The 21,732-nt window shown below is 46.5% G+C and overlaps 1 long non-coding RNA gene across 1 annotated transcript; it reads right to left on the bottom strand.

Moving 5' to 3' along the window:
• Positions 1-10,419: 10,419 nt before the first annotated feature.
• LOC144377614 (uncharacterized) lies at positions 10,420-20,257 on the bottom strand. Its single transcript, XR_013438606.1, has 3 exons — positions 20,118-20,257; positions 15,933-16,038; positions 10,420-11,109 (listed from the first exon to the last, which is right to left on the bottom strand). It is a non-coding gene; the product is annotated as an uncharacterized LOC144377614 (long non-coding RNA).
• Positions 20,258-21,732: the final 1,475 nt, after the last annotated feature.

Genomic DNA, 21,732 nt, shown 5'->3' with positions numbered 1-21,732 from the left:
CCAGAAATATCTCTGAGACTGAATCACCAGCCTTTCAGATCACTCTTGTAGCAAAGGTCCCCAAATGTCACTCTTTTTCAACCCAAAGTCTGATCTTATTTACTTACTAAAGATAAAATTTCTAAGTCCCAAGACTATTTTGTTATTTGTGGAATGAAGACAGGCATTTAGTTCTCACAGGTGAACTAAAAAGACAAAATTAGTGAAAGAACCCAGCACTAAGTGTATCAGACAGGGCAAGTCAAGTAATGCTACAGTAACAAATAATCCCCAAATCCTTAGGCCAAACAACAAAGTTATATTTCATACTGTACAATAGTTCTCTGGGGCCTCTGCTCCACATGCTCCTCCCTCAAGGACCCAGGCTGAAGGAGACTCCATTTCCATGATTTCCTTTTGCCAAGCAGAGGAAAGAAAACACGGCACCTAGTATACCTGCTTTTAAAGCTTCCGCCCAGGAGTGATCAATGTCACTTTGCTCTTGTCTCATGGGCCAAAACAAGCCACATAGCCACAGACCAATTCAAAGAGAAATTTCATCATACCATATGTCTAAGGGTCCAAAAACCAGAAATCCTGGCTAATAGTAAACTAACCCTCATAGTAGGCATTCAAAAATGCTTTGTGAGTAAGAAACACATGAATCCCAGCTCAACAGCAAAGGCCTCTGATGTGTGTCGGGCACTGTGCTAGGCAACACTTTCAGTGGGAAACCAAATTAAATAATTTTTAGCAAAGCCACACTGCTAGTAAGGACAAGAGCCAGGACTTGATCCCACAAATTGTACCCTACCCATATTTCTGTGCCTGGTGACACTACTCCATGCAGCATCACTTTTGTAAGTCTGCTTCCTCCCCATCTTCCAAGAGCAGATAATGATGACTGATTGACGGGAAGGAGGGGACTGGAATGTCCCTGCAGTGGGCCTAAGGCCTGTGTGAGATGCACAGCAAGTTTGCTCCAAAGCCTGGGAAGAGACAGCACTTGGAAGAGCCCTGGAGCAGCCTTCTCCCGTGTGCAGAAGATGGAGCTGGGGAGGATCAGCATATTCTGCAGGACACACCTGCCCCCTGGGCTAAAGTGGAGGCCAATCCCTTAGAGTTCATGTCCCCTTGCTCTGCTATTGGAAGACACATGTCTTCTGGCCCAGTTACTGGAGAGTATGTGTCGTTATCTAAGTGTCACAGACAAGTCCTGACACACTCATCAGGCTCTCCTCACTATCACACACAGGAACCCTGCACACTGTGCACACATGTGCATGGTTACCTGTACACAGCCTGTGCCCACTTTGCATTGCACATCATTAATACATCAATAATACGTCTGAGCCACACGCAGCATCCACTATGCAGTATCCATGTGCTCCTAACCCACTGACATGATGTCATCTGTGATGTTTTGTCAACCCCTATGAAATCACTCTTTCAATGGCAATTTCATTTGGCTCAAACCCATGCATGCACAGCTACTTAAAACGACAGCCATTTCATATACAAACACACAACCACACATGTACATGCAAACACCTACACACTCACTCACACAGAGCGTGCACTGCCACACATTCAACTTGCTGTTCCCCCTCCACCTGTTGCCTGACCCAGTCCCTTGGCTCCTTGGCAGTAAGTTCCATCATTGTCACCACCAAGGTTGCCATTAAACAAACCTCTGCTCTTACCCTCCAAAAATCAGTCCCTGGGGCTGGGCCTCTGTGGCCCTGGTTCACTCCAGCAGTTGTGTTCAACATCTGCCCCCACCCGTGGCCTGTCCACTTAGCCTCTTCCTTAATCCCAAACACCCCACTTTCCCTGCAGGCAGAGGCTGCTGAGATGGCAGGGACTGTCACTCTCTGTCCTGGAACTCCAGCCCCATCCTGAAACTCGACACAATCAAGGGACATGGCTGTGGGAGAGCGGTGAGATTCACAGGCGGAGGAGGCCCCAGGACTTATAGCTGCCACGGTGTCCACAAAAATGCTTATCAAGCACTAATTCTATGTGTCTTAGTCCACTTTCTGCTGCTATCATAAAATATTAAAATCGAGAAATTTATAAACAAAGGAAATCTATTTCTCGCAGTTCTGGAGTCTGGGAAATCTAAGAACAAGGACGAGCATTGGGTGAGGGGCTTTGTACTGCATCACAACATGGCAGAAGGGCAAGTGAGCACACGCAAGAGAGCAGGAGAGAGGGGCCAAAGCGAGGCCCAATCAGGCTCCACTTCCTCAATAACAACCAATTCTCTATAACGGCATTAATCCTGTCGTGAGGACAGAGCCCCCGTGTGACCTCATGACCTCATACTTTATAATGGCAATGAGTTGTCAACATGAGTTTGGGAGGGAAGGTGCAAACCACGGCACCGTGACAGGCCCTGAACTGGGCACTAAAGATAAACAAAAATGGACACAGGCCCTGGCTATGTGGTTCCCGCATTCCATGCAGGGAGGCAAACATTTTTTTTCTAAAGTACAAATAAACATAAAATTCCAACTCTTGAGAAATAATATGGAGGAGAGGTACACAGTGCTAGAACTTGCCTCAGACTCTTAAAATACTTCAAAATAAAATAACTTGAATTATAACGCCAATCTCATACATTTGTAGTGAGCATTAAGTCAAACAATGTGTAAAGTACTCACGAGAAGGCAAGGCACAAAATAAAGTACTAGGCATTGCTAGTTCTTCCTTTGCTGTTAGATTATTCCATAAAGAGGGATTAACCTAATCAGAGAGATGAGTCAGGGTTTCCATATGAAAATGGATACCTGAAGGGTGGGTAGGTGTTGACGAGGTAAAGGAAAAAGGGCAATGGAGCATGTGCAAAGTCCCTGTGGCAGAAGTGTGGGCCATGCCAACCACGGCTAGAGGCACCCATTATTTCAGCATATACCGTGACAAGGTGGGCATCCAGCATGAGACTGGAGGGGTTGACAGTCACCAAATCAGGTGGGGTTTTGAAAGCCACCATAAGAAGTTAGAATTTATAGAACATAAGCTAAGCACAGTGAAAGGTCAGTGCAGAGTTATAAGAAGAACTCTGAAGCCAAGTGTAGGCTTAATGAGAAAGAGTGTTGTGACTCTCATGGGCACAGAAGGTAGAAACCAGTGCCACATGCTTCGTGGATTCACCACCACTGAACTATGAATGTATTCATCCAAACTCTTGTGTTTGGAAGTAACAGAAACCCAATTCAAAGGAGCTAAAGAAAAAAAAAAGAACACATCAACTGGGAAGTTGAAGGTGTGTACAACTGTCTAAGGCAGAGCCAGACTCAAATGACAATCTTGTCAGAACTCCATCCCTCTCTCGGTCATTTGAATTTTCTCACCACTTCTTGATTGTATCATGAAGTGAGCTGCCCTCTTCAAAGGGTGACTATAATGACCCACGGCAGCCCTGGCTCTGTTCTGTCATTAAAGCTCACATTGCTGAGATGTCAATACCACCTTTCCTGATGTAGCTGGCAAAAGTCCCAGAAAAGACTCTGATTGGTCCAGCCAGGGTCACATGCCCACCTGGTGAGAGTGGTGTCAGTTTAACCAAAGGCCTTAAGGCCTGAGCAGTATAATACTAGACAAGAGGTTAGGAAGTTTTAGTTCCTACAAGAATAGCAACTGGGCAAACAAAAAGAAAACAAATGTCCATTCAGGGATTACGTGGCCAGTCCACAATGTCACACGCAATAATGAGGCTAAGTCCAGGCTCACCCACTGAGCATGTCCACATGTTCCTCTCTGCAGATCCTGCTCAGCCAGTGGAAGCTCTGCAGGGCTTGGAATGATGGAGGAAGAAACTCTCCCCAAAGCTTCTGGCATGCCATGGTTGAAGGACAGAGAGCTCCGAGACCTGGTAGAAAGAGACCCTTCCTTCAAAGGTCAGAAAAGGCAATCCTAGCATGTCTCCAACCAAGGGGATCAGAAGCAGGAACAGCAAGTCCAGCTTGGAATAGGCACAGGGGTGGAGAAAGCAGAGGCTGGCCTGTGGGGAGGTGGGCAGTTTGGGTGACCTCCTGGGAGAGGCACTGCTCTCCTAGCTGGGTGCACCTACCTAGAGCTCTCCCTGGCTCAGGCCAACCTCATTCGCCTTGAGATTTTTACCTACTGTGGCTCCTCTGAGGCATATTCTGCCCCAGCATCTCCCATAACTCTGATTCTTTTCACTCAACATACAAAACTAACTCAAGTGTCTTCATTTCTTTTTTATTTTTTTTTAAAGTCTTTCCCTGACTCTGCATTTCCTCTTATCTGCAGTAGCACTTGGTGAGTTGTATGAGGCACACTCTATAGCAATGCTACTCAAAGTGTGGTCCACGGACAGATGCTCTCCGCAAACTGGTTATAATCTATAACAGTGAAGGGCAGAAATTGAGCACAAACTATTAGAAACTTAATAACAACTTGACAGACTGATGAGATAGATATATATATCCCTTGAATCTAATAACAAAAAGTAAGTCTGCGTTTTGCATGTCTTTTTATTTCATTTTCCCAGTAATTCATTCTTAATAACACATGATAACTATAATATTTATGGGTAGAGTGTGGTCATTTGATTCATGTATACAATGTATAATGATAAAATCAGGGTAATTAGCATGTCCAGAAGTACATTTTCACTCTGTTACAAAAGCACCAGTCTGTGGTAGGATGAAAACTTTTAAATACACATACCCATATATGCACAGTATTCTTCTTATATCAGTGATTGGAGAATTACTAGTCTATAGAATCATTCTTCTGTGGTATGATTAATGTAAAAATAAAATTAGAATGGGTTAGTTAAGTAGGGGAATGGAAGTGGATACAAGTAAAAAAAAAAATTAAGTTCCATAATCTAAAAGGCTTTCTGTATTTCTCTCTAATGGTGAGAAAGCACATTGATTTATTAAAGTCTTTGTCTGTAACCTTATTTTTGATCTCAAAGGTGTGAAAATAACTAAGCTCTACCTCAAGATCAACTTGCTTATTTGCCCAACATAGTTCCGGCATTCAGTCGGCATTCAGTAAGTACTGGTTGAATAAACATGCTATCCAGATTGGCTTCTGATTCAGTTATGTTTCTGAATAACAAACCAAATAGAGACTCAGCTTAAAATAACAATTCCCCATTCTCTCTCATGTTTCCGTGGGCCGACTGGGCTCAGTTGGTGGGTCTCTCATGCAGTTGCCGTTACTTAGTACCTGGGCTGTACTCTTCACCAAGATGAGCATCCAAGGTGACCTCTTCATGCTCATGTTTAGCACTTCAGCTAGAATGGCTGGAATAGATGGAGACTGGCTGGACATCTCTCTCCACGTGGCCTCTCCAGATAACCATCTTGGGCTTCCTCACAGCATGGCAGTCTCAGGGTAGTAGAACTTCTTGCATATTAGCTGTATATGAGTTGTATATTCCCTTCAAGTGTTCCCCCAAAATAGAAGAAACCAGTTTTCTTAAGGGCTAGCTAGGCCTTAACTGGTACAGTACCATTTGTTCCACACTCTATTAGCTGAGGCAGTCATGAGGCTAGTCATTCCATCTCTCAGTGGAAGAGTAACATCTTTATCCACCACCATCTCTCTGCAACCCCTAAGTGGTAGAGATCAGGGAAAACAATCTGACATTTTTAATCATCATCATCATTATTATCATTACTTACTACATTCCTGGTCTGCTGTGCTCAGTGCTTTTAATCTATTATCCCATTTAATCCTCTCAACAATTATTCTCATTGTATAGAAAGAGAAGCTGAGGTTCAGAGAGGTGAAATGATATGCCGAAGGTCACGTAAAGGGTAAGTGACAGAAACAGGACACAAACCTAAGTCTTCATGACTTCAGAGCTCAGTCTTCACTCCTGGCTTGTCCACTGACATGGTAGCTATGATTCACCTCAATCATCACTCACCCCAAATGTTGTTTGGCTCACCCTTCACTCATCCCCAGAAGATTCACCTGGCCTGCCTCGATTTCCATCATGAAGCAAATCGGCCAATATCTCCTGCCTGGATTTTTTTTTCTTAAAAAATAATGCCCTGTTCATCAGCAGTGAGTAGGGAATGACTTGGCAGCTCAAGAACTGCAAGTCATATTTCTGCAGGAAGCCCAAGAGGGACTGCCAAAGTACCTCTCAGCCCTGGCTGGGGTGGACAGGTAATTAGATTGAATCCACTCTTTGGCTCAGTTTCCTTCCTAAGCAGATCATCCACTGAGCAATCCATTCTCCGGGCACTAATCCATCACCCGGGAGCACTGGGCCATGATGGACGAGCTGGGCCATCAGCAGGGCCCTCGATGGATGGGTGTCATTCATCAATGTGGGGAGCCGATAGTCATGAGTTACTCAGGCTGTGGCACTTCCACCCCCTTTGGGGCCAGAGCCAGGAGGACAGAGGCTGGGGGGCAGGGTGCAGAGCTGAAAGGACTTCTCTGGGAGATGTGCCAGCTACCAGGGGAACATTCTGTCTGAGCCACTCCAGAGTAGCAAGATGTTTAATGGGGTTTGTTGTCTGGACAAGGAGCTTATAAGAGAATGAGAATGTCATAGATAAGATCACAGGCTCTGGAAAAAAATCACACTTGCCTGATACATTTCTGTTCTTGCCTTGCTCTTGCTGTGAAGGTCAAGCATGGTATTCACCTCTCATCTCATTCCATGTGTTTTTTCACATTGTATTTAGGGCCACGTGAGGAGATATGGTTAATGAAATAACAAGTGTCACATGTGATTGTGACAATTAAAAAGCCCCTGTGAGATTCAGCAGCCTCTCCTTTCTCCTGCCACAACAGCCTGAAGACCTCATATTACCATATTTGAGCTACAGAATCCAAAAAGCCTGGATGGTCCATCACCTGGAAGACAGATCCACAGCTGATGTTACGTCAGCAAGAGATAAACCTTTGCTAGACCCAGGCATTGAGGTGGAAGGTTGTTTGTTACTGAAGCACAACCCAGCCTACCCTGACAAATACTCTATATCGGGGGTCGGCCAAGAGCCAGACAGTAAATATTTTAGGCTTGGTGAGCCAGATAGTCTCTGTCTCATATTCTCCATGGTTTTGTTTTGCTTTCCTTTGTTTATAACTCTTCAACATGTGAGAAAACACTGTTAGCTTATAGACCTTACAAAATAATCCATGGGCTGAATTTGGCCCCTGGACCATAGTTTTCCAGCTCCTGCCCTAAATAACAAAGTTGTTGTAAAAACTAAATGAGATGGTGAGCATGAGCATTTTTAAAAATATGCTCACTGAAGAGTGGTGATAGCAGTTGTCTAGGTGGTGACAGCAGAGAGTAAATATTTTGGGCACCGTTCTGGGCATTGGTGACGTCACCACGAACAAAAAAACATCAAGGAGCTTCCATTTGTGTTTGTGGCTGCTGCTGCTTCTGTTATAGTGATGTCATTGATGGTGGGGACAATAATAACAGATGAGGGATTATAAAAGTTCAACCCAAGATGCAGGGCCTACAAGTGCTTGTTTCTGCGATTCTTTGAGACAGTTATCACAGCTGAGACCTGAAAGACCCCTCCCCACTTCCCAAATCCCATGACTTCCAGAGACAAAGTCATCGGGTCATTCCACGTAGCTCATGTATTATCAGTAATCACTGGTTAACCCAAGTGCTCACGAGTCCTGCCTAGTGTCCATGTCCTCTCTGCCACATGCAACCCCACAGCTGTGCTCCCAAAGATGCTTTTAGCTGCAGAAGCCTCAAAGCTGCCTCGCTCATCTGGTTGTAGACACCCCGTCTGGATAATGGACATGCCCAGGGTTTGCTGGGATCGGGATAAAGAAACTGCCTCTTGGAGGGATGACTGTTCTCTTCTGTTTTTAAAAATGCCATGAGGAATTTGATGAGGATAGCAGTGAATCTGCACATCTCTTCAAGTAGAATGAACATTTAAACCAACAGTAAATTTTCCAACCCATGATCATAGGATGTCTTTCCATTTTCATCTATTTGTGTTTTCTTTAATTTCCTTCACTAATGTTTTGTAAGTTTTAGTGTACAAATCTTTCACTTACTTGGTTAAACTTATCCTTTAGTATCTTATTCTTTTTGATGCTATTATAAGTGAAATTTGTTTTCTGAACTTTATTTCAGTACATAGAAATGCTAGTCTATAGAAATATTGCTAGAGTATAGAAATGCAACTGGTTTTTGTATGTTGGTTTTGCACCCTGCCACTTTGTCAAATCTATTAGAAGAGAATATTTATGCAATCTTGGGGGTTTTCTACATATAAGTTCATTGCATCTGCAGACAGAGATGATTTTACTACTTCCTTTCTTATTTTGATATCTTTTATATATTTTTTTCTTATCTAATTTCTCCGGCTAGACTTTCCAGTACTATCTTAAATGGAAGTTGTGACAGTGGGCATCTTTGTCTTGTTCCTGATCTTGGAGGAAAAGCTTTCATTTTTCACCATTGCAAATGATGCCTTATAATATATGAACTTTACTATTAGAATATAAACAAGAAAAATAGAGAAAAGAAAAAAATCAACAAAGCTAAGAATTGGTTTTTGAAAAGATAAACTTAATTGACAAACCTCTATCTAGAGTAATAAAAAGAGAAGACTTAAACAAATAAAATCAGAAATGAAAAGGGACATTACAATTAATGCCACAGATAAAAAAAAGATCATAAAAACTTCTATGAGCAATTATGCACCAACAAATTCAAATAACCTAGAAGAAAATTATAAATTCCTAGAAACAAACAACCTACCAAACTTGCATCATGAAGAAACAGAAAACTTTGCATATCAATAACAAATAAGGACACTGAGTTGATAATCAAAAACTTCCCAACAAATAAATCCAGGACCAGATGGTTTCACTGGTAAATTCTGTGAAACATTTAAAGAAGACCTAATATCAATTCCTCTCAAGCTCTTCAAAAAATTTTAAGAAGAGGGGACACTTGAATTTCATTTTACAAAGCCAGTATTAACCTGATACCAAAACCAGATAAGGGGCTGGGGATATAGCTCAATTGGTAGAGTGCTTTCCTTGCATGCACAAGGCCCTGGGTTCAAGCCCCAGCACAAAAAAAAAAAAAAAAAAAAAAACACCACATGAGGATACCACAAGAAAATAAAACTATAGGCCAATATTCCTGATGAACATGAATGCAAAAATCTTCAACAAAACACTTGCTAACTGAATTTAGGGACACATTAGAAAGATCATATGCCATAACCAGGTGGGATTTATCCTGGAATGGTTCAGCATAAGGAAATCTAATCACAAGATACAACACATTAATAAAAGGAAGAATTAAAAGCACATGATTATCTCAATAGATAAAGAAAAGGCGGTTAACAAAATTCACTCTTTCATGATAAAAACTCTCAACAAACAAGGGATAGAAAGAATTTAACTCAACCTAATAAAAGTCATATATGACAAATTCACAATGGCTTCATTCACAGGGGTAAATCCGGAAAAAGACAAGGGTGCTCACTGTCACCACTTCTATTGGACATAGTACCGGAAGTCCTAACCCAAACAATTAGGTAAGAAAAAATAAATAGAAAGCACCCAAATTGGAAATGATAAAGTGAAAGTATCTCTGCTTGCAAAAGACACAATCTTATATGTAGAAAAATCTAAATACTGAAATTCTTGAAAGTAAGGATATTTGACCCATTTCTGAATCTACTACTATCTGTGCAAAGCCTAGGAATGAAAGATGCCCACCCAGCACAGGGTCTGACAGACCCTAGGTACTTTCTTTTTTTTTTTCTTTAAAGAGAGAGAGAGAGAGAGAGAGAGAGAGAGAATTTTTAATATTTATTTTTTAGTTTTCGGCGGACACAACATCTTTGTTGGTATGTGGTGCTGAGGATCGAACCCGGGCTGCACGCATGCCAGGCGAGCGCGCTACCACTTGAGCCACATCCCCAGTTCCCTTAGGTACTTTCTGACTGCAGGCTAAAGACACACAGTCTTCTCCTTGAGAATCCAGTGATGAGGAGAATATGGTTAGACCTGCAATGAACTTATCACTCACATCCAAGTGCATCGGGATAATCACGTTCCTCCTATACGCGGCACTACAATCCATCCAGGTGCTTGAACCGGAAACTGTTGACCAAAATTCTTATTAAACACACCTCCTGAGGCTCAGCCACTTCTCTCTGTCTCATCCACCTCCACCAAGCCCCAGCCACCACTATCTCTTCCAGAACAACTGCATCAGCCCCCTCACCATTCTCTTGCATTTTCTTGTTCCTTTCCAATATCTTTCCATGTTGTAGCCCTAAAGATCTTTGCAAAATGGAAATAAAACCAACTATTCTTGCAAAATTCTTCCCGCTGCTCTTAACAGAAATGCTGATGCCTTCTTACTACCTGCAGGGCCTTGTATGGTCTGAGCCCTGCCGACCCCACCCCACCCCCCTCCCCTGGTGCCACTCTCCTTCCCACTCACTTAACTCTTGGTTTCTGTGACACTCCAAGTCCCTTACATCTTAGGACTTGTTCTGGTGCCTGGAATGACCTTTCTTTGTTCTCCATGGCGGACTCCTTTGAGGTCCTTGGAGAGGCCTTCTCTGGCCCCTCATCTCAGGGGTTCTCTTCCCCGCATCTGGAATCCAATCACTACATTTATTCCCTTCTCAGCACTTACCATTTTAATTTCTTTACATTTGCTTATTACCCCTACTGGACTATGAGCTCCATGAGGGACAGGATCTTTGTCCAAGTCACAATAGTGTCCCCAGTGCTCAGCATAGTATCTGGCACATAGTAGAATCTCAATAATTGTTAAATACATGATCCATAGCAAGAAAACCTTCCAGGAGGAACCACAATGCCCACCCTGACAGAGCCTCCCCGCACCATGGTCACTGTCCACCTCATGACACAACCTCACCACACCCAGCTTCACTGAGCCGTTGTCACCTTAGCAACAGCTCCTCCCCACTCCACACGGACTCCCCGAGAACTCTGAAGCACAGAAATGGTCTGCTCGGCCTTGGTGTCCTCGGGCCTAGGACAGTCTGTGCACCTGGCAGGTGCAATCGGGAAGGTTGATGAGGAAGCAAAAACTCCACTTTGAAACATCCGACAAGTCAGGAGGTACCAGCAGAAGCTGGCTCTTGTCACCTGAAAGTCACAGGAAGGATCTTTGAGAAATCAAGGAGAGAGTGAGAGAGTACAGAAGATAAATAACGTATTGATTTCCCAAGCAAAGGAAACAGTCAGATTCAATCCCAGGGAAAATTTTAGACCTTCTTATTAACCGGTCAGTTGGCAACTAATTTAAAAAGAATGAGGCAATTACCAAGATCTAATATCCATCCCCTGAGGATGTCAGATGAAATTATTCTAATTTTCTTTTTGATGAGGTGCCCATGTTTGGAACTGATAATATCTATATTTCAGATAAGTATTCATTCAACAAATATTTATAGCAGGCTCTCCCTCTGCAGGCCCTGAGCTTGCACTGTGGCTGTAGTGTGAGTAAAACCCACGTCCTCAGGGAGGCTGCGTGAGGTGTGAGGCACAGAGGGCACACAACTAGGTACCATGTGTGGTAGGAGCCATGGTGACAAGAGCTAGGGAGAAATCCAAGGCACGGCAATGGGGTGGATGGCCAAGTAGTGAGTTTGGAGCACTAAATTGGACGGCCCTGGGGAGGCCTCAAGAAGCGGCTACTTGACCAAGACTGAAGGTCACGGGGAGAGCCATACAGATTCCTGGGGCCGGAGCTGCCCAGGCAGAGGAAGCAGCATGAGCTGAGGCTAGGTATGTGAGGCATGGCCACGGGAGGGACACAGGCCCCGCGACTGGAGCAGACACAGGGAAGAGGAAAGAGCAGTAGACAGAGGTCAGGGAGGGACATACAGGACAAGTGGACCTGTGAGGATTTGGCTCTAACTGTGAATACTCAGGCACGTCGCTGGGTCCACCTTGGTGTGACACCTCAGAGATAAGCAAGACACGAGAACGTGCCCTTTACATCATTCTTGAAAACATCCATGAAGTAAATTAAGTGAGTGAGAGAATAAGACGAAAGGTGATTTTTAAATCAAAGAACTGAGTTCAGCACACAACTTCCCCAACCCAGAAAATCAACTGCTAGGTATGTATCCAACAGAAAAATTCACTAGGTTCGCCAAAATGTAGCAGGTCCTGGATTGCTCTCAGTAGCACTGATTTCCAAAATGTCCATCAACAGAAGAATGGATAAGTAAGGAGCACTGTCCTCACACCATGGATTACAGGGCAGGGGATAAATGCTATGCAACCTCATGAGAAAATAGGGATGGAGTTTTAAGTGAAAGAAGCCAGAATGAGAGCTGTCTACAGTTTTATTCCAGTTTACATAAAGCTCAAAAATGGGCAAAACCAATCCAGGCTATTAGAAGTGAAGTTAGTGGTCGACTTAGTAGGAAGCGGCAGCTGAGAGGGAATACAGAGCGGGTGTCTGGGATGGGTAAGACCATTTATGGAACTTGGTAGTGGTTATATGGAAATATTCTACTTTTGAATAGTCATCGAACTGTGCATATAAGATTGTGAGCTTTTCAATTTGTATGCAACACTTCAAAAATTCTTAATTAAAAATAATTTAAAGGAAACCAATAAAATAGTAGGATTGAGAAGAAAAAAAATTTAAAAAGACCTGGGTTGGTTCGAATTCTCTTCCTTCTTAGCAGCGTGGCCTGGGCAAATCTGAGAGTCCCAGTGTCCTTGTCTTTAAAGGGGAAGGCCTAATGAAACCCACTGAGTCCACCCACAGAGGTATTGTGGAATCCAATGCAAAGTGCACATAAAGAACTCCTGAAAATGACCCTGGGGACACAGTGGTAGGTTGCTGATGGAACCTCTCCCAGTCAGCGCTCGAGGTTGGAGGCAGCGTCTGAGGTGGCCACAGGCCCCGCGCTTGCCTTGTTCTTACAACTTCATAGACTTAGGTGTGAGCTCTCCTTTTCCAAAGGTCGAGAAGTAACTGATGTCACAGAATCAAAACGATCTCAACAAACTTGAAACAAAAGCAGCAAAGGAAATTCAACAGGGGAGATTCCCGCGTCACATGTTGGAATTCAAAGCATGCAAAGCTTATACATGAGCAGCAGGTCATGGAAAAGTCTAGAATCCTGAAGACTCTTGTATAATGTAGCTTTGTTTTGTGTCAGACGTAGGGATGTGGATCATGAGAGAGGACCCCTCGTCGGTCCTCTGTGCTGGCCAGAGTATTTCTAAAGTCATGCCCACCTCGGGGATCTGTCCTGGTTTGTCCAGAGCCTGAGACCCCTAAGACTCACTGTCTCAGTCTGCTGGTAACATGTGACATGGCCAAGGCAGAGGAACTCTGCTGTCAGTGGATCCCTGCAGAAGACCGTGACCTGGTCTCCCAGGCACTGAAGTCAGGTCACCCCAGGCACTGAAGCAGCAGGCTGAGGGCCAGGGAATAGTGGAAGTGCATTTGGCGGAACCAGTCACAAGGTGCTGGCATGAGTGTGGAGATGGTTTCCACACCTTTGATTCCAAACCTGAAGGTGAGGATGTGGCCCTCAGGCACCACTGCCTACCCTCTGCGTAAGAGCCCAGTAATCCGTCACCCTTCACCAAAGTCTAAGTGACCTCCACCAGAGGGGTTCTGTGGGGAGCCGCAGGAGAGACTGAGAAGGAGGTTGGCCTTTTCCAGCCTTCCGTTCCAGTCCCAAGGGAGTCAAGACACAAGGTCTAAAGAGTCAGGGAGAGTTGGGGGCCAGGATAGCTGGCACCTGGAACAACCAGCCACAACCCAAACTTCATCCCTAACACCACGTACACTGCCAGTGTCACTTAGGGCCACGTTGTTAGGGAAAGGTGAGACCTTAGGTGGCTGCTGGGGACACGCCTCCTAGAGGCTACTCACACAGAGCCGTACTTGGTTGGCATGGTCTGGCTTGAAGCTCCCTGAACCTCAGCAGGAGGTAGATGGGGAAGAAGAGGAAGCCAAGTCTGGCAGGCCAAGGCTGACATCTGGCAGTGACCCTGGCCCCAGGGTGGAGAGGTCAACAGTCCCTTCAGCCTGGATCAATATCTGGATGTGTCTGACTGAGAGCAGGACACCAGCGACCGGAGACAGATAACAGAGTCCAGTGGAATAAGGAAGTGTCAAGGGAGGGCCGGGCAGGGCCCTCGCCAAGCACAATGCGGTCAGAGCCTCGGACTTGCTGTCTCAGTCAATAGGTAACTTGAGTTCGGGGCTACCATGCTGGGAATTGAACCCAGGGGAGCTCTACCTCTAAGCTACATTTTTAATTTTGTGACAGGGTGGCCTCCGATTTGCAATCCTCCTGCCTTAGCTTCCAGAGTCGCTGGTGGTACAGGTGTGCACCCTGGCTCCCGCCAACTGGCAATTTGGAGTGCTGCTAGGTGAGCAAGTCAGGGGAACCTTGCTATCAGTGGGTTACTATAGAGGATAAGGACCTGGTGGACCTCAGGTCACCCAGGCATTGAAGCAGCTGGCTAATGTACAAGGGATAGCACCCGTGGCCCTGCCCCCAGATGACCTGTTCACACCCAGTCAGAGCCTCAATAGGACCTGCCAGGTCTAGCAGAGCTTCCAGAAATGATAGTGACCACACACCAGGGACCTGACCCTCTTCCTTCACACCTTGTCACGGGTCCATGTGCACACGGCCCTCCAGCTAGTGATGGCCACTCCCTCCAGGAAACTGCTCCTTGCAGAGAAACCCTGAGTTGCATCGCCAAGGGGAGGAAATCTTACAGCAGGAACCTTGAGAAAGCCATTCTTGGAGGCAGAGGTCACATAGACCTTTCTGCCACTTTACAAAGCCACCCTCCTCTGACGCCCACCATCCGCTCCCCATGCCCGACTCCAGCTGCTCCGGCACCTCAGCACACGATCAGCCCAGCAGGAACGGAGCTCTCCCCCTGTTTGTTCTTTACAACTCACTCTGAGTTTTGTTTTGTGTTTTTTTTTTTAATCCCAACCCCAGGGCATTTCCAAAACTCAGTGTCGCTTTTCCACCTCCGTGGCTCTTGACCCTGTTTTCCCTGTTTCCCCTTCCCAAGGAAAAGCTCCAGATCCATAACTTTCCCCTGGACACCAGGGTTTGGGTTCAAGGTTACTCTCCGTGGCTGTGGATGTTGCTGTTGTCTTATTTTTATGCGTGTTAAAATTTGAAAAATCGTAACAAAGCTTGGCTTCTGCAGTTGCTCACGCCGGGGCCTCACAATGCTTGCTGTCGGAGAGGGGCTGATTACCCAACTCCATTTATCAAAGTGTCACTTCTCTGACAGGCCCTAATAAATATCCTGCCAGAGACCCCGCACCTGGCAGCAGTGCCACTCGGCAACACGCCGCTAACCTAATTTGCTAATTGCTGCTTTTCCCATTAATTTTAGTCCTGTCTTGTTTGGTGTTGACATGGAGGGAAAAGAAATAGGGTGGAAAAAACAGACAAGGAAGAAAATATCTCGGGGTCCCCCAGCATCCACCCCACCCACCCACCCCTTCCACACAACCACTCATTCCCACTCACACCTAAAGACCAACTTCCTTCCCCTCTCTTTCCGCACCACGGCTGGGGGAGATGCGACATTTAAAGATGCAGGGGCAATAAAAACAGGACCCAGGCCTGATCACAGGACATAATGTTCGAAAATGGGGCAGTCGAAGAAAGATGAGGGACCTAAAGTTGCTGCATCTAAAGAACTTTGTCATTCTAGTCAATAGTATTGTGTTTTGATTAGGGAAGAGATCCATGGGCATGAAGGGGTTAACAAGTCCAGCCCACTCGTCCTTTCCCAAGGCCACTCCCAAAGCCGCTGCATCCCCATGGGCTCCTCAATTCAGCCCTCCTTGCATCTCAGGTGAACTTGGCCTCCCTCTTGGCCTCCCTCTCAGCAATAAAGTCCAAATGAATATCCCAGCTGCCCAAGGAGCAGCCTTCCCAGCCAGGACTGACCTGTCCAGCTGTTTAACTCTTGACCAAAGACCCCAGTGGTGGAGAGGTTCCAGGACACGTCGCTTGGTTGTACATCATTATTGTTGAAGCTGCTGGGTTCAAAAGCCTGTGGAAGAAGCAAAGGCAGGAATGGACCAGGCTTCGCCAAAATCAAAGCAGGAGGAAGACACAATGTCTCTTCTGAGATGAACAAAAGTCCCCATCTTAAAAAATATGGATGGTGTCTCACTCTCCGAGGACCCAAAGAGGACCTCCTATAACATCTTGCTACTTGGAAGGCTTGCTAGGGCGACCAGCTGGCTGGTCCCACACTGGAGACTGGACCAGTCCACAGAGGCTCTTTCTCTGGAGTGTACATCCTGATTGTAGATTTCGTTCTACGTACACCAGCAACACCAAACTAGACAGTTCCAAGGCACCGAGATTTTTTACTTTTAAGTTGACAAAGATAATGCATGCCTGTTGCAGAAAACTTTACACCTTCAGAAAGGTGCAAAGAAGAAACCCAAAATCCCTCAATGCCCCGTCACTGGGAGACAGCCTCCCACCAGCGTTCAGACATTTTATTGTTTACATGGCCCCACGGGACTCGATGTGATTTTGCATATAGATTACACTACTGCATCACCTTTTTTTTAACTCACGCATAAGGTGCTGTTACAATGCTACTAAGAAGATCTCTCCGTCAACATTTTTAACCATTTTATGAGAATTTATTCAGCTTTTCACATATGGATGGACATTTTTTTTTTCTTTCCACAATGCTGTGGTAAATAGCCCTGTGCCTACATCTTTGCGCATTGGTTCGGTTATTACCCTAGGATCAATCACTAGACATAGAAGCCCAAGTTTCAACCCTGTGCATGTTTACAATTTAGATAAACTTTCTCACACTGTGTCTCCAGAAAAGGTGCACAGATTTGCATGGGCACCCCTCCCCCCACGGCATGTGAGACCTTACTTCCTACACCTTAGGGTTCATCCGTTCTTTTTAGTTTCTGATCACTGCCAATGTTAACAAATGATCTGCTTTTCTTTGCATTTCTGGATTATTTGTGAAGTTCAACATGTTTTTTATATTTGGAGAACAGTCAAATGTTTTTGCAAATCACCCCTTCTCCTCAGCCTTTGCCTATTTTTCCACTAGAGTATTTGTCTTTTTAAATTGATTTACAGGAGCTTTTCACATATTAGGGAAACAATTCTTTGCCATGCAGAATTTTTCCCATGTTCTCCCTATCTTAGCCAGTTTATTATTTCAACTTTCTCTATAGTGTGTCATATATGGTAAGGGAGGATATCAAAACCTTTGCCTATAATGGAAGAAGATACTCCAGATAGCCAGGCACAGTGGTGCATGCTTGTAATCCCAGTGGCTTGGGAGGCTGAGACAGAAGGATTGCAAGTTCAAAGCCAGCCTTAGCAACTTAGTGAGTCTCTAAGCAATCGAGGGGCCCCAAGCAACTTAGTGAATCCCTGTCTCTAAATAAAATATCAAAAGGGCTGGGGAAGTGGCTCAGTGGTACAAAAAAAAAGAAGAAGAAGAAAATACTCAAGATAACCAGAATCCATGGATATGTCCTCTCATCCAACTATTCCTTCCTGGCTGGGAAGCCCTCTCCTAAGCACACTGGGACTTCATCACATAGAGCAAGGCCAAACTCTATCCACCAAACACCCAGACGGCCACGTTCCAAAATGGAGAGGGTCATCTTCAGGCCCCTGGACAGGAGGCAGACCTGAAATCTCTCATGCCCTTCCTCTGGCCTTACCTGCACCTACTCCTTCCCTAGATGGATGACAAGTTTCCAGTGACGTCCAGGAAGGAGCCACTAGAGCCAAGGGCGGAAGTCATGCTCAGACAGGACGCTTGGGGACGGGCCACCCAGCCTTCAGGTTCTCACCTCGACAAGAGTGGGCTTTCCATCATCCAGCTCCAACCCAACAGAGCCCCCAGATCTGTGTCGCCAGCTCACAGCCGAAACCATGTGTCCTCACCAAGAAGGGGTCTTTAGTTGGAAGAGGGGAATGACACAGAGAGGAGAGAGAGCTAAGGGGAGGCTACTCTATGTGAGTCTGTCAACAATCCTTCATTCCCGAGCCCCGTGGGCAGGTTGCCACTGAGGGTGAAGGTGAAGGTGAAGGACGATGTCCATATGTGCAGGGGTGAGTGTGTGTGTGTGTGTGTGTGTGCGCATGCACGTGCCCTTTCCAGCCTAGAGTGTCTGCAGTCACATTCACGATGGGTTCAACTGTGATCACAAAAGCCAGGACCAGGCTCATGTGGGAATGAACAAGGTCAATGTGAGCATCCTGCGCAACTGTCTATCTGCAGACTGTGCCCGGGCAGGGAAATGGAGAAGAACATCCTGGTACCTACATGCCAGGTTGCGATATCCGTACGGCCATCCAGGAGAGGGGGCAGTAGACTCGGGGCAGTCACTCTCCTAAATGTTTTCCAGTTTCCCACACCAGGTCTTAGAGGGTCTGAGACCACAGCAGGCCTGAGACCACAGCTTGGAATCTCCCCACGGCTCTTCATCCACAGTCCCCCTCACCCAGCTTTGACTTCTAGATTTTCAACTTTAGGATGGTGGGAAAGGGACGGGTCGTCAGTGAAAACTAGTCCTCATTCTGCATTTTGCACTTCGCGGGCCTCGTGGTGTGCAGTGGGACTCTCTCGTGTGATGCTTGACGGTAAGCCCAGGGCGATGTCTGAGCACATCCGTGGGAGGCACAGTAAGCGACATGTTGGGTAGGTTGGTGTGTTAATGCTTTTCAACTTACCGTAGTGTTCAACAGGCTTATGGGGGTGTAACCCCACCATAAGTCGAGTAACAGAAAAATTCCAATCCTACTTCAGAGCTCGACTCACCCGTCTCCCTGCCGTCTAACAAGCCTCCGTAGAGGAGTCATCCTAGGGGTCTCTGTTCCATAACACGTTTTGCACCATGTTCCAGTTGTCTGTGGACACACCTTCCCCCCTTACTAACAGAAATCCTTCAGGTCAGGGCCCGAGGGCCTAGGTCTTACTTGTCCCTGGACCCACACCCCTGGTTCCTGACACCCTGCAGGTAGGATAAGCATTTGTGGAATTGGTCTTGAATAACAGGGTGGGCACTAGGATCCCCTTGGATCTGATGCTAGCTGGGGCATGCCGTGGACATCTGAACACTCCCACTTCTGCTAAGCCGGCGACAGCAGGATTAGTGGCAGCTCCCACCAGGCCTACCTGATGAAAGCAGTCACAGACAGGCCTTGAATGCACGGGCATGGCTGCCGTCCAGTGAAACCCCCTAGTCTGCCAACCCCTGGCCTAGAATTCTGAAGTAGACAAAGGACACTCCAAGGACATTTGTGACCTTTGCTATTAAAAAAACCTAACCTGGCAGCACCCCTTCTGAGAACCATTAACCAGGCCTCTTACCCCAACATTCAACATCATGCTAGAGACTGAGGGAAGAGCTGCTTTGCGGGGTTGCTCATGCTGTGCACTGCACCACCAGCCAGAGTCACTGGCTGGTGGGTATCCACATGGATACTTGGGCTGTTATTTCATTAGTTCAAGTACCTGATGAACCAGGGTGTCCTGCCAAAAAAAAAAAAAAGAAAGGACCCTGAGCCACTGCTTTTCTGGAAGTAATAGGATGGGGCTCTTCCTATAGACAGCAGGGGACTAGGGCTGCAGAGTCCCTGAAAGTAGTGGATCAGGGACTGTAGGAGGCCAATAGAGACTAAGAAAAAGTTGATCCTATTGAGTTTAAAGAGTACGCAGTCTGGGGACAGAGGGCTGCCCGGCCCCCTGCATGCCATTGCTATAAGCCTCTTGCTCTTGGCCTCTAGCTGCTTGCAGATCCAGGAGTCAGCAAGGTCCCCGCAGTCTCCAGCCCCTCACCCCACCTAAAGAGCAGAGAAGCCACTCCCTCCACCCCCAGCCGCTCCAGGGCCCAGCCCTACAGAGCTACCACCAGACCTCACCCCATTCCCAGAGGCTGCAGAGCTGACCACAGCTGGCCCCTGATCCCCCGCCCCACACCCCGCACCCCACCAGGAAGAGCCTCCTACCAGATCTCAGCCATCAAACTCCGCTGAGCTTCTTTCAGATAGCTACAGTTGAACAAAATATTACCCTGTTCCCAGTTACGCTAAAAGGGCCTAGTAAAGAATGATGGCAAAGACGCTCACAGCCAAAAGCTGCTCTTGATGGCCCTTTAAGCGAGATTTACAGCCGGCATTTAGCAGTGTCCCTGGAACGCTTGCTGGCACCGATCGGTGGGAAGTGGGTGCGGAGCGCCTCCCCGGGCAGCAGGCAGGCCATCCTTCACTCGGGCTGCGCTGCCTGCCCCCTGCGCTGGGCCGGCTCCCCCGGGCCCCGCCCAAGTCCATTAGTCCCTCGCCTGGGCTGCCCACTAATAATCCCAGCTGTCAGTGCCTCAGGACGAGGCAAGCAGGGAGCCTGGGGAGACCTTGAGGTGTGCTGAGATCTGAGCAACTGAGGCATGGGCAAAGGGGAACGCCCAGGAGACAGCAGTGGGGACCCTGCAGAAAAGAAGGCCCTGATAGTTGGCTCACTCCGTGGGCCCTGATTGAGCAAAAAGGGCAGAGAGGAGCTCACAAGAAGCATAATTGCTCCCCACCCTTGAGAAGCTTAGAGGGGAAGAGAATTTTTAAACTACCAAAAACAGTAAAACCCGATATCTCTTTTCATAAGGGGAAACATAAGTGGTAGTAAGTAGGTCCAGCCTTGGGGACATCTCTAAGGACGCAGGTTTTCCTACAACTTAAACCTGGGCTGTCCCGTAGGGTAGCCACTTGCCACATGCAGCTATTAAGTGCTCAAAGTACAGCCCATGCAAACCCAAGTGAGCCGCCAGGGTGGAATGCACGCCTAACTTCAAAACCTTGAGACAATTCAAACAAAAAGAAGGCAAATGAGCCAAGTCATTTTTACATCAATTACATGTTGAAATAAGGTTTGGAATATACTGGACTCAATAAAACGTGTGACTGAAATTAATTTCTTTTCACACTTCTTTTTACCTTTTGGAACACGACCACTAGAATATTTTACGGCACATAGGTGGCTCGTTTGGTGGCTGGCTTCACGTCTGCTGCCCGGCACTGGCCTGCATGATGCACATGACTTCACCAGGAGAGGCAGAAGGGAACACGGACCCGCAACTGAAGATTTAGTAATGCTATCCATCCGAGCATGAGAAAGTCACATTCAGGACCCTCGAAGAATAAGCCGGGCTCCCACGAGAGAAACTGAGGCAGAAGCCCATCATCATGTGCAAACACATTGGATGTCCGGGACAGGCTGGAACCTCAAATAAGCTGCTGCCTGAAGTCACACTGGGACGGAAGATGTGGAGTTGTTCAGACTCCAGATCCAGGTACGAGTTCTGCCTCAGTTTCCCCTGACCTTCAAACTCCAGCATCCTGACCTTCTGGCTGCCCCCATGAGTTAGTTATGAGCTAATTCTTACTTGGAATTCCTTCACTTCTGCATAGCAAGACCCCCCAGGTGTGGCTGACCCCTGTCACATAGGACGAGCAGCTGTACTTATTGTTACCTTGGCAAACCACCAGAGATCTGAGGACTCAGCCTGAGCCTGGCACTGCGTGCCATACTTCACCTGCATTCCCGTTGATGCCTCACAAAGACCTGGTTAGACAGGGGCTCGGTGGTTAAGCACACAATAGAAACACATTTTCTGCATTAAGGTATTTAGGTTTCTGCTGCCGTTTCTCAATTCCCAAATCCAAAGAACACCTAGAACAAGAATGGTCACTATTG

The sequence above is a fragment of the Ictidomys tridecemlineatus genome, chromosome 5, assembly GCF_052094955.1.
Source record: "Ictidomys tridecemlineatus isolate mIctTri1 chromosome 5, mIctTri1.hap1, whole genome shotgun sequence".
Taxonomy (NCBI): Eukaryota; Metazoa; Chordata; class Mammalia; order Rodentia; family Sciuridae; genus Ictidomys; species Ictidomys tridecemlineatus.
This window is presented reverse-complemented; position numbering and strand designations above follow the sequence as displayed.